This window comes from Peromyscus californicus, unplaced genomic scaffold (assembly GCF_007827085.1).
Source record: "Peromyscus californicus insignis strain IS unplaced genomic scaffold, ASM782708v3 Scaffold_11__1_contigs__length_118956290, whole genome shotgun sequence".
NCBI classification, from domain to species: Eukaryota; Metazoa; Chordata; class Mammalia; order Rodentia; family Cricetidae; genus Peromyscus; species Peromyscus californicus.
Window position 1 is genome coordinate 78,774,980 of NW_026294402.1, and position 12,614 is coordinate 78,787,593.

General features: G+C 39.6%; 1 protein-coding gene across 2 annotated transcripts in view; it reads left to right on the plus strand.

Moving 5' to 3' along the window:
- The window catches only part of Bckdhb (branched chain keto acid dehydrogenase E1 subunit beta), a 297,770-nt gene that overhangs the window by 224,900 nt on the left and 60,256 nt on the right, over window positions 1-12,614 (plus strand). Inside the window, exon 11 of one of the 2 annotated variants that reach the window (XM_052715561.1) lies at window positions 208-1,427. The exons of the other annotated variant lie outside the window; for it this stretch is intronic. The gene's annotated coding sequence lies outside the window, so the exon portion shown is untranslated. Of the gene's footprint in view, window positions 1-207; window positions 1,428-12,614 lie in introns of those variants that run through there. 2 annotated transcript variants of the gene reach the window in all.

Below are 12,614 nucleotides of genomic sequence, written 5' to 3' on the forward strand. Positions count from 1 at the left end.
CTCCAGTGTCATGGGAAATATTAGGCATCCCAATTACAACCCACTGTTTTATCTTCACTCTTTGTGGCAGTTATGTCCATCCCATCCTTCCTTATCTCACTCATTTATTGTCTCTGAGTTATTATATTTGTATTTTTTTTTCAACTTTTAACTCAGTCTCCTGGACACTGACTACTTGTTCTCTAATCTCTTTTTTCTTTCTCTTAGACCAAGGAGACAATGTTTTTTTTTTTCAGTCTTCTTTGAAGTTGGATATTTCCATCCAATCAACGTTTGCCAATGGAATATTCAAAGAACCAATCCAAGTCAGCTCCAGACCTTGCTCGTGAAAAATGCTCCTCCCGTGCTCCTCATGCTGGGGAAGCTGTAATGTGACCATAGTGGGTTACGGTTCCCTGAATGACCGGGTGAAGGAGAAATGTTCGTTAATTAGAAACTTCTGTTTCAGAATCACGGGCCAGAGAAATAATTCACTTTCTTGATCCCCTGAAATGTGTTGGGTTAATTTGTCATGGAGTAGTACTGTAATTAACACTTATGTTCTGTTTGTTATGCTTTGGGGCCTCTGGTTATAAAATCCTTGTCTTTGACATCCTTTTGAGGTGGCTAGTTTTCTCTAATTGTCCCTGAGCACCATCTTAGTCTTTGCTATGACTATCCATTACCCTTGTGTTGTGTGAAGCTCTATGGGAAACTTGTCTCCATTTATCTTTGAAGAATACATTATTTAGCAGAGAGGTTGCGGACACAAGGCCTTCATGGTTGTTTTTACTTGGTTGTGCTAATTCTATTTTTATTTTATGCTCAAAATCTTTCCAGAGGCATTAAGGAGCAATTCTCACCTCCCAGCAACACTTGGGGCTTTAGTAACATAAGCAAACATACAAAAGGCTGTGAAGCCATGGTGTTCTAACATCTGCTGCCACCAGAGTTTTCTCATTCCTACGTCAGCTACTGTGGTTGATATATTGTGTACCCTAATAAACTTATCTGGGGGTCAGAGAACAGAACAGCCACTAGATTAGACACAGAGGCCAGACAGTGGTAGAATCCTATCACTTGGGAGTCAGTGATCCATCTGGATCTCTGTGAGTTCAAGGCCACACTGGGAACAGAGCCAGGCATGGTGGCACACACCTTTAATCCCAGGAAGTGATGGTAGGAAGCAGAAAGGTATATAAGGGGTGAGGGCCAGGAACTAGAGGCTTTTAGGCAGTTCAGCTGAGATCCATTCCAGTGAGGACTCAAGGCTTTTAGTCTGAGGATTTGTGGAAACAGGAGCAGCTGAGGTGGGGTGAGTTTGGCTGTGGCTTGTTCTGTCTCTCTGATCTTTCAGTGTTCACCCCAATATCTGGTCCTAGGTTTTTTCTTTTTTTTTATTAATTAGACCATTTAAGATTCGTGTTACAAACTACAGTGCTTCAGAGCCAGTCACTCACCCACTTTCTTTCTTTCTTTCTTTTTTTTTTTTTTGAGACAGGGTTTCTCTGTGTAGCTTTGGTGCCTGTCCTGGATCTCACTCTGTAGACCAGGCTGGCCTCGAACTCACAGAGATCCGCTGCCTCTGCCTCCCAAGTGCTGGGATTAAAGGTGTGTGCCACCACCACCCAGCCACACACTTTCTTCACACCTGCCCCTCCTTCATGCCCTGTTTCATTCTTTATGATGCAATTTCCCATGGTGCAGTAGTTTGAATGTAATTGGACCCCATAATCTCACAGGGAGTGTCACTGTTAGGAGGTGTGGCTTTGTTGGAGTGGGCATGACCTTGTTGGAGGAAGTGTGTCACTGTGAGGGTGAACTTTGAGGTTTCCTATGTTCAGGATACCACTCAGTGTCTCAGTTGACTTCCTGTTGCCTGGAAGATGTAGGACCCTCAGCTACTTCTCCAGCACCATGTCTGCCTGTATGCCACCACACTCCCTGTCATGATAATAATGGACTGAACCTTTTAAACTGTAAGCAAGCCACCCCAATTAAATGTTTTCTTTCTAAGAATTGTGGTCTAGTTGAAAGATAAATGGCGCTGTTTATAGTGCTAGTTACTGTCACGACAGAACCCAGTATCAGTATTCAGTGCTTTATTTGGAGGAAAGAGGGGGAAGAGAGAGGACCAGGCTTGGGAAGGAGAGAGAGAAAGATGGTAAGGTGGAGGGAAAGGAAGTGGAGCAGAGCAGAGAGAGAGCAGAGAGAAGGTGGGGTCTGCCTCTGGCTTTTTAAGGGCTCCCAAGCCTCCCGGTACAGTGCTATACCATGCATGCACTGATTGCATGGCCACGCTGAGCACACTGATGATGTAAGATGCAAGACCTTTTGCTTAACTCCTGAAGTGCGCATGTGCAGTCATGTAGTTGGAGTGAGGGCAGAATTCTAACACTAGTATCTCTTTATAGCAATAGAAACCCTAACCAAGACACATGGTCAAGCACATATTGGTGTTGCAGTGACTAGTGCTTAGATCATCTCACTAATAGTACCCCTGTTAAAGAGAATGACAGCAATACAGTTGCTTGTTAGCATGGACTGGGGCCACTGATGTGTGGATCAGAAGAAGCCCTGGGGTGAGTGAAGCCCTGAATAAATGTGTGTTATTGCCATGGGCATGTCTATGGCAAGGACCCCAGAGCCTCAGACCTACGGAGAAAATGGCAAAGTCTTCTCCCCAGAGTGAGACTCCGGAGGGAAAGAGCAAAGCCTTCTTTTCTGCTCCATGCTTGGATGCTGACAGTATGTGCAGAAATGTCCACCCTAGCTTTCTCACCTGGATGTTTATGGCCTGAAGACTGCTCGCCAACAGAGACTGGTCCTACTGAGATTAGCTAAATCTGTCTCCTTTATCTGTATGTGGTAACCTCACCTTGTGGTTCAGTTGTATGTAATAACTCCTCTTCCCTGTTCAACTCTATGTAATAAACATGCTGAAATTCTAGGCCGCCATGGTCTCTCAAGCCGAAAACCGAGATCATCTGATCCCACATTTTTGTGTGTGTCTGTCTTTTTTTTCATTCTCTCACCACCCCAGGCAGGTTCAGTTCCCTGGAAACCATGCTAGGACATGCCACACTGGTTTTCTGAAAATACAGATGGTTGATTCTATCTATTTTGTGAATTCCTATTGAGTAGTTCTGGGTTTGATTGTAGGACTTCACATATTTTAAAACCTCTAGGTGTTTTCACTATATAGCAGAAAATCTCATTTGCAAGTCCACAACATTAAGATAATTGAAAAAACAAGTTTTCCTACAACTTATGTTATCACCAATAAATATACAAACCAAAAACATACGGTCTACAAAAAAATGTTATTCATCCTTAAAATGAACGGGAACCATGTCACATGGTGTAATATGGGTGAAAACTTATATTATGCTAAGCATAAACCTGTCAAAAAAGACTAATATTGCACTATTCACTTACCTGGGTTATCTAGAGGAGTCAAACTCATAGAAGAAAAAGAAGAGTTGTATGCTATGAATATTTTACTACAATTTAAAAGTAATGAATTTCATTCTTATTCTACCAGCTGAAATTTTATTCATTAGACTAGTTATAGACAAGATAGAGGTATAAGGTTCTGAAAGAGCTTTGTATTATGTCAACAAGTAACAGATAGAAGTGCTGGGCATATTCCTCATTGTGTTTAACTGAAGGCCACATTTCAAGATGGGATATCTCCTGTTTCTTTCTTGCTAGTATGAAAGATTTGTTCTGGAGGAAACACCATGATTTCCATCAGTCTCCCTTTTGAAATAGGGAGTCTTTTTTGGTTAGTAATATGGCAAACATTGTTTCCAGTAGGTTCAATAAATGTCTGGAGATCTTGGAAGCTATTAGGTTACTTTTCAAAGGATGTAGTGGTTCTATGGTTGAAGAGAACTTCATAACCAAGAAGTTAAGGGCTGAGTCCTTGAAACGGCTCTGTGGTATCTGGAGTGGACAGCAAGTCCAGGGAAGCTCGTTATCGTCTTCCTTTGTTTGAAGCTGCTGAGTGTGGATGTACCCCTGTGGTGTTTATTACTAATTAGACTGTATTTATGAAAAGAAAAAGAATAGCCAGTATTACAGATGGCTGTCTGAGAAAGACTTTTCCCAGACAGAAGAAGTGGAACAACTCACTGATACGGAACTTAACAAAGGACAGCTTGGAAGAAGCCGAACAATGATGAGCTTACCAAATCGCCACACACGAAACATTCTCCAAATCCATGGGAAATAATGAGTAAGCTCCGTGTCAGGGATTTAACTGGGTTGTATGTACGCCACAGATTTGGAGAAAGAGACAGCTCACATTCCTCAGGCCACACTGGAATTCAAGACCAAAATGCTTAACTTACTCACTGGTTAAGTATAAACTGTGCAACCACTGAGCTACGTGAGTTTCCTCTGGTTATGACTTGGTACAGATGCAGCTGCCACACATCACTGAGAAAATCATAACAACTCAGTCTTGTCGACCGAAGAAATATAGATTCAAGGAATTTGCTCTTGACAGCATTTTTCAGTGAACCACTGTGTGGTCAGTGGAGGTTTCCAGCTGGAGTGTCTGAAAATAAAAGCATTTCACAAACGTACACGGAGGATCTTAAAATAGTGTGTGTTGGGACAGGCTCTTTTGTTCTGAAGGAGGACTTAACAGCCTTGGGTGCTTAGTCACTTAGCAGCTGAGACTGCTAAGAAAACAGACCATCTTGAGAGCATCCATGAAGGTGTTACAACCACCACCACTTCAGGTGTTTGGGCTGTAGTCTGTGTTTCCCTTTTTTCTTTTAAAAATTATGCCTATGAGGCAGGGTCTTCTAAGTGGAAAAATGGTTCATCCAAGCAGTTTTTAAAGTGAGACACTTGAGTTACACACATGGAGACTGAGAGAAAAATGTTGCTTTCAGATGGAAGGCAGAACCTTCCTGCTTCATTTCAGACTTTACAGGCAAAGACATCACCTACACAGTCCCAAAGGACTCAGCCTTTTCCTGCCAAGCCGTATTTAGCACAGAAAGCTAAAAATATACCCCACAGAAAGATCCTGTTTGCAGAATGCTCTACTTTTTGGTTGGATTATAGGATATGGGTTTCTTTTTTGTGTTGGCTTTTCTCTTAAACAGGAGGAAAAATGCCATTGGAGAATATTACCTAAGAGTACCTCTTGGTTATTAGTGATAATGTTGCATGAACATGACTTGATAACACATTCGTAGAATGTATTCATTTTCTGTGAGCAGGATGCAATTGTATCTGAAACCAAGAGCGCAGCTTCATTTACTTCCACATTTTTCTGTTTCTGTCTCCTATAACTTTTTTTTTATTACACCTTTCTATTTAATTTCAGCTTACTTTATTATCCTTTTTCAGGTGTAAGCTTAGACAATTGATTTGAGAACTTCTTTTGAATGTAAATATAATGCTGTGAATTTCCCTCTAATAATTTTGTTGGCTGCATCCCACAAAGGTTACTATGCTGTATTTTAATTTTAATTAAATTAAATGCCTTAAAATTCTATTTGTGATTTCTTCTTTGGTCCTTTGGCTATTTAGAGGCATGCTGTATAAATTTCCCAATATTTGGGGGGCTTTAAAAAATTAATCTTGTCATTAATTTTGAGTTCTGTTATCTTGAGATCAAGGAACATATTTTATATTAATTTAGTCTTCTAAACATTTACTGGCACTTTTGTAGCTCCCAAATGTAAGGATATTATAAAAGTATCCTTCATCTTTTTCCAATATTTTCATATCATATTCAGACAGTTTACTTCTACTATAACCCCCATACATTATTACTGATTTTGTATTAAAATTTTCTTTAAAAGAGTTTAATCAGTGAGAAAAAATATTATCAAGAGAATTTTTTCTTTCCCTGTATATTTACTGTTTTCAGCATCTAATTGTTTCCTGAAGATCCCATTTTTGTCCTCATTAGCTTTTACTTAAATTGTATATAAATAAGCATATATATATATATATATATATATATATATTCTGTGTTAACATCTCTATTGATCTTGTCATTGTTCATGTTTTTCTTTAATCTGCCATTTCTAAGAGAGGCGGTCTCACAGCAGACCTGGTATTCTGGCTCTTGCAATCTTTCTGGCCCTTTTTTCCATGTTCCCAGAGCCATAGATTCAGGAGCTATGCCACAGATGTATCCACTAAGAGAGGGCTTCCCAGGATCAGTTGATCTCTGCATTGTGACCAGTTGGGGCTTTCCATGATGTTTTCCACCTGTGTAAAGAGAAGCTTCTTTGATGAGGGGTGGTACCTCCACTTACCTGTGGGGATAAGGACAAAATTTAGAATGTAGTAAGGAATTAATGCTGGTCCAGAATAGTGGCAGTAGTAGATCCTCTTCTAAGATCCATGGCCTCACTAGCCCTGGAGAGTTGACTAGGTTTGTAGTACCAGGCATGTTTTCCTTCTGTTAAGTGGGCTATAAATCTGCTGAGCAGCTGCTGGTTATGACTAACATGTGAGTGCTGGTGGGAATATGGACTCTCATCCCCATTCTTCCCTACTGCTTGCTCACTCGACTCAGCAGCGTTTCAGTGACTATTGCTCTGGATTTGGGATTTGTTGTTGTTGTTTTTAATGTACTCACAGATACGTTTATCTAAAACACACAGGTATGTTTATATAGATATTCAGAGATTTCTTCCTGGGCAACTTTTCATGTGCTTATTTATTTTGAACTTGCCATCCTCCTGCCTCTGCCTCCAAGTGCTGGGATTATCGCTACTATGCTCAGTTCTATGCAAATTTTCCTTTTCAGAATTTTTGACTATAAATTGTAGTTATATTGGCTTTTCTGTACTCTGATACTCACCTAGGAAGACTGCAAATCTGTTTGGATTTTCTCAGCACTATAGGCTGGAAACTATTTCTAGGTCGTAAGCTGGAGAGACGGTTATACATGTCTTAAAGCCATCACGTCATTTGTAGGTCTTTCAAGGCCAGCAACAGGAGAAGCCAGCTATGCAGAAGCAGATTTTACTAACATTGAACTGGTATTCCTCAGCTTTTATTTGCTGCTTGAGTTTATATTTAGGAGCTAGTAAAATAACAGGAAAGCATCTGCCCATGGACACAGATAATCCAGGTACGAATCAAAGCTCCATCTAAATATACATTAATTGTTCAGTCCATGACTTTATTCTTTTATTTTCATAACATTCATTGAACATGTGCTTTATGCTGGACACTGTGTGCTATTTTTCAGTCTTGGCCTCATTTGTAAAATAGGAACCAATCATAGTACTTCATGGTATCTTGTGAAAAATGACTGTGATTTTTTTCTACTTTTCTAATGATCTTGAAATGTGACCTCAAAGAACCTGTCATCATAAGGACTCCATTCCTTTACTCATCAAGTGCAGATTCCCCTGTGACTGGCTCAGGTCTATGTATTGTGGTAAGAGTAAGATGGTGTGTCCTGAGCTGGTGGATGTACTGTGGTAGGAAGGTGGAGAGCATGGGCCGGGGATGAGAAGTGGAAGTTGTGTGTTCTGACCTTCTGGTTCTCTATTCACATGTTGGAACCTTTTTGTCTGTTGTGTGAGTAGGCCTGAAGCTGGCACCCTATGGGATAAGAGAGAAGGTGGAAGGAGGCACTGGTTATTCTTGTACCCAATATCACTTGAAATCAGCCTCACTGTACACAGAAGCTATTTAATATCATACACCATGCTCAGTTTATACACCTGAGATCTACTGAGTTAGGCTGGGCCTGGAGCTTCTCAGTAGAGGCCAGCTCACATGGTTACCCTGCCAGATTGGTAGCTAAAGTGTGTCTGCTGTTACATTCACTATACTGCTCCACTGGTTTAGGATGATTCATTAGTAACACAACTAACTAACAGATTAGCTCATGTTGTTACAGAATTGAACAACAGGTGGTGAAAGCCCACAGCACAATGCCTAATATTGGTGGAAGTATTAAGGCAACTCCACGTAGTTAAAAGGGAGTTATATTTTGTGGGGTAACTTACAAGTGAAGGGATAGGTTACAGGGTCCGGGAAAGGTGTAGTGCAGTCCAGCGATGTTCTCTGGAGAACCCTGCTCTGTCTACCTCCAGCATCCAGGATCCAGGAACCAAGAGAGCTGGCACATCCAGATCTCAGGTCTTAAGGGCTCCTGTCTCGGCCCCGCCTTGTAGGCGTGACAGTTATCGGAAGCCTCAATAGGGGTAGTACTTCCAGGTCAAAGCTGGAACAGCTACCTACTACAGCCTAATATTTAGTAGGTACTCATGGATGCTTAGAATTGCTATTTTAAATATCATTGTCATTATCAGATAAAGACATGTCATATAGGTGAGCAAAAATTATTTAACACCTCTGAATGCTTTCTTAATTTTAAGCTCTTACGTGATATCTCAACTGACATATACATATATGTGTGTGTAGTAGTACATATTTAGCACATATAAACATATAGACACAAATATGCTCATGTTTATACACCTATTAAAGAAGCAAAAATGGTATAATAATTTATTATACACTTACATAGTGAAGAGATAGCATGGCCCAGTAATAATAAATAGTCTTTTCTTGTATACACAAGATACCCTTTCTTACAAGTTGTACCACAGATGTCTGAAAACACAGACAGTACCAACCCTTTAAGTACTCTGTTTTTTGTTCTTATAAACATAAATTATAAGGCAATGCACTCAGGTTGGCTACATGGACTCACTGAAGAGGCAGCATAGAAAATTTCATGTGAATATTTGGATAAAACATTTAATATTGGATAAAGATTGATCTTTCAGGTCTCAGATGCCAGATTCCTTCTCTTGTGATACACAGGACACTTGCCTAAATAGTGATACCATGTCTTTAAAAGGCAATTTCATTATTTGACATGTCTATTTTTATTATCATATTTTATAGTGTTTGATTATCTTATAGTATTTGATTTATAAGTGAAGTATGGTAAAGGATGATCAATAATACTTATAAAATGGAATAATTATAACAATACACTGGTATAACTGTTATTTTGAATATTGGAATTGTTTGTTTCTGGAAATTCCCATTTAACATTTTCAGACCGCGGTTGATGATTGGGTAACTGAAAGTGCAGAAAGCCATGCTGCGGGGGAAGCGACTGTATCGGATAGCCCACATTCGATTGGACGTTTTCAGAAGTGTTACACGTTAGAATGCAGCAGGCATTAAAGCTATGCTAGCCGAGTATTAACTTCTGTGAACAAGAAGTGCCTGGGGCTCTTTTTAAATCCAGTATCATTATTATAAAGGTCAGCTGTCAAGCTGGCAAGCTGGCTCAGTTGTTTAAGGTACTTGCCACCAAGCCTGATAACCTGACTTCAATCTCTGGGAACCACATGGTGGAAGGCGAGAAGCAACTCCTTCAAGCTGTCCTCTGACTTCCACACACGCACCATGGCATGAGTATGCCCATGCACACACATGCACACATAAAATAAATAAGCAAAATGTAATGAAAAGCTTAAACATTAACTTCATGTGGTCTGTGTCTGGGAACATAGTGGTTAGTTTATATTTTTGATTTAATGAAAGACAAGTTACCTACATTGTTGTATATCATTTTCTAGTAAATAAACATGATTTGAATATTAAACTTGAAATCATTTTCCCAGAGGAACTTCCCTAACATCTTCAATTAAATTGCATTTTCAACTTTCGGTCTTCTTTGCAGACTACATTTGTTCTTTGTAGCATTAGTAGCAACTCTTTTTGAAGAATTATTGCTGGGTTTCATAGTCAACTCCACTAGTTCAGGGATTTGGGATTTCTCAGCATCTGTTCTGGCTTCTAGTGTAAGCTTGATACTTTGTAAATAGAGGTCTAGTAGGTTAGGGACTGAAAAATGTCCCTCGACTCTAATAGCAAACCCGATGAATGTGAGGACAGTGTGCTCATGGAAAAAGGTGTAACCTCAGCTGATGAAGATTGCAAAAGGCGGGAGAAAACAGGAAAGTTGCCAACTGTGACTTTCAAAATGACAAATTCCTTTTATGCTTTATTCTTTCTTTCTTTTAAACTAAGAAAAAAAATAATGTTGAAACCTAAAGTGTTGGGTGGAAGATTCCAAAATGATTTTTATTAATTTGATCACTAATGTGTCTCTGAGAATCAGGGTTGGGGGACTTTTGTAAGAGACAGGTACTCTTACAGTTTTGTACACAAACTTATTTGGAGCTCTACAGAGTCCTGGCAGCCCAAAAGATATATACATAATACAGTTAATCAGTGTGCTCGGGTTGACTATGTAGAGTCAGATGAGACTGCATTTACGTGGCCATGTGAATATTTAAAGAAAACCTTTAAAACTGAATGACTATTGATCTTTCAGATCCCAGACACCCACTTTGTTTCTCTCGTGACACACAGGACACATGCCTGAATATTAATACTGTGCCTTTAAGTGATTTCACTATTTAAAGTGTCTGTTTTAATCATCATATGACGTTAAAGACAAGAACTGAATGACCTTTAGTTTCAGCACCATCAATATTTCAAAGGAAACAGACCTTTTGTGTTCGGGAAAGGGCGTGTCAGGTGAACAGGTGCCACTGCAGAACGTGGGCTGCCTTCCAAAACCATCCACCTGGACTGCAGCGTCATTGATCGAGTCCCACATGCATATGGGGCTGTCCATTTGAACCCTGCTTCTCTGCACTCACCATCAACTAGAATCCATTAATCAGTAATCTGTTATAAACTATCAAGAGTCTAAAGGGCTGGGTTGATAGGACAAGAAGGCAGGCCCTGTGACAGACAGTTGGCCTGGATATAATCTTCTTCTTATACAGTTCTCATTAAGTAACAAATGAGTCCTTGGTGATAGGTAAGTGACAGTCAGCAGAAAGGAAAAATAAATAACCTAAGTGAAAGGAAGTTCCAGAGACAAACCTTAGCAAGAAAAATGTAAGAAGCTAATGGCAGCAGTAAATACTATCTGTAGGTATATAGCCATTTGTGAACATGGAAGAGCAGTGGGACATGATCTCAACCTGTGGGACGTGATCCCTTTCACAAGCATCACCCCCAAAACACAGATATTAACATTATGATTCATAACAGTAACAAAATTACAGTTATGAAGTAGCAACGAAAATAATTTTATGATTGGGGTCACCACAACATGAGGAACTGTATTGAAGGGTCACAGCATCAGGAAGGTTGAGAACTACTGATGGGAGAGTCAAATCAGTGAAGACCAAAAGGGGTGCTGGAAGAGAGGTGCAGCCATCTCTAGGAAAATGAACAAAGTTTCTGTAATTCATCAAGCTCTCAAAAGTCCATACTAATGAAGCTGTCCTTTCATTCTCATCCTTTGGTTCTTTTTATATGACATTCGTTTGTTTTTTTATACTGTGCTTAAAGAAGCCAGCTGGTAGAGTTAACATATCTGTACCTCTTGGTTTTGTGTAATTGTATCACCTTTTGTGCCGTCCTTGGCTCATGCATGCATCCCATAGACTACTGTGTTTATAAGAGCAGGACAAAGTAGGCTGCAGGCTGAATCCTGACATTACCTTTATTGGCATTTAATAGCGGCACTCTGTTCATCTGACACTATCGACTCAGACTCAGGAAAGGGGGACAGTAGGTCTGAAGCTATGGTAACATCTCCAACAGTGAATCTTGACCACATTTATGTCTTATATTTCTGTCATTACTATATTTCCAAAGTGTCTGCTTCACATGGCCCTTTTATTACTCTCTCTGACTTGCCAGTGCTCCGTATCCCAGTGCCAGAAACGGCATTAAACTATTCGGCTGGTCTTATCATCTTCCAGAAAACAATAAAGGCCCTTTTGTGTGCTTTAGTTAAATTTGTTCATTGTGCCAACAAGACAGGAGTTAGGCATGTCTTACAGTCCAGGCTGACGTCCAACTAGAGAGGATTATGGCTTTCTCTATTCTCCACCCCAGGTTTTGGAATTGACTTCTCTGTATTGCAGAGCACATATTTGGTTAATTTTATTTATAGATACCAGACTTCTCTGAAGCTTATATGTTCTTGATTTCAAAGTCTTAAGCAATCACAAATTTGTTTTTGTTTAGCCTTTTTGAAAAGATGACCTAAAGTTGAACAATCACAAGGTGAATCTGAAACAAATTGGAGAAAGAGGGATAATCATTAGTCTGTCACAGTAACTTTGTTCTAAGTCATTGTCACATTCATAGGACATTTATACAGTTTAGGAGAATTGGTTAGTTATGTGTATGGTCAAGGGTGCACACAATAGTAGTAAACACAATTAAGAAACATTGTTTGATGTTCTATGTAATTTATGTAAAAATCTTTTAAAATTTTATTTTTATTTTTTAATTGTGTGTGTGCACATGCATGTGCTCATACACACATGTGCACACACATGAGTGTGGATGCCAGTGGGAGAGGAGAGAGGCGTTGGATCTATTGGACTTGGAGTTACAGACAGTTGCAAACTGTCCTACGTGGGTGCTTTGAACTGAACTCAGGCTCTCTGTAAGAGCAGTATATGCTTTTAACTGTTGTGCCATCTTTCCATCTCATTAAAAACCCTATTAAGATGCAATTTTATCTTCTCCTTGCTTTAAGTTTAAGAAATGCCATCTTCTTAATTTTGTCCAATAGTATG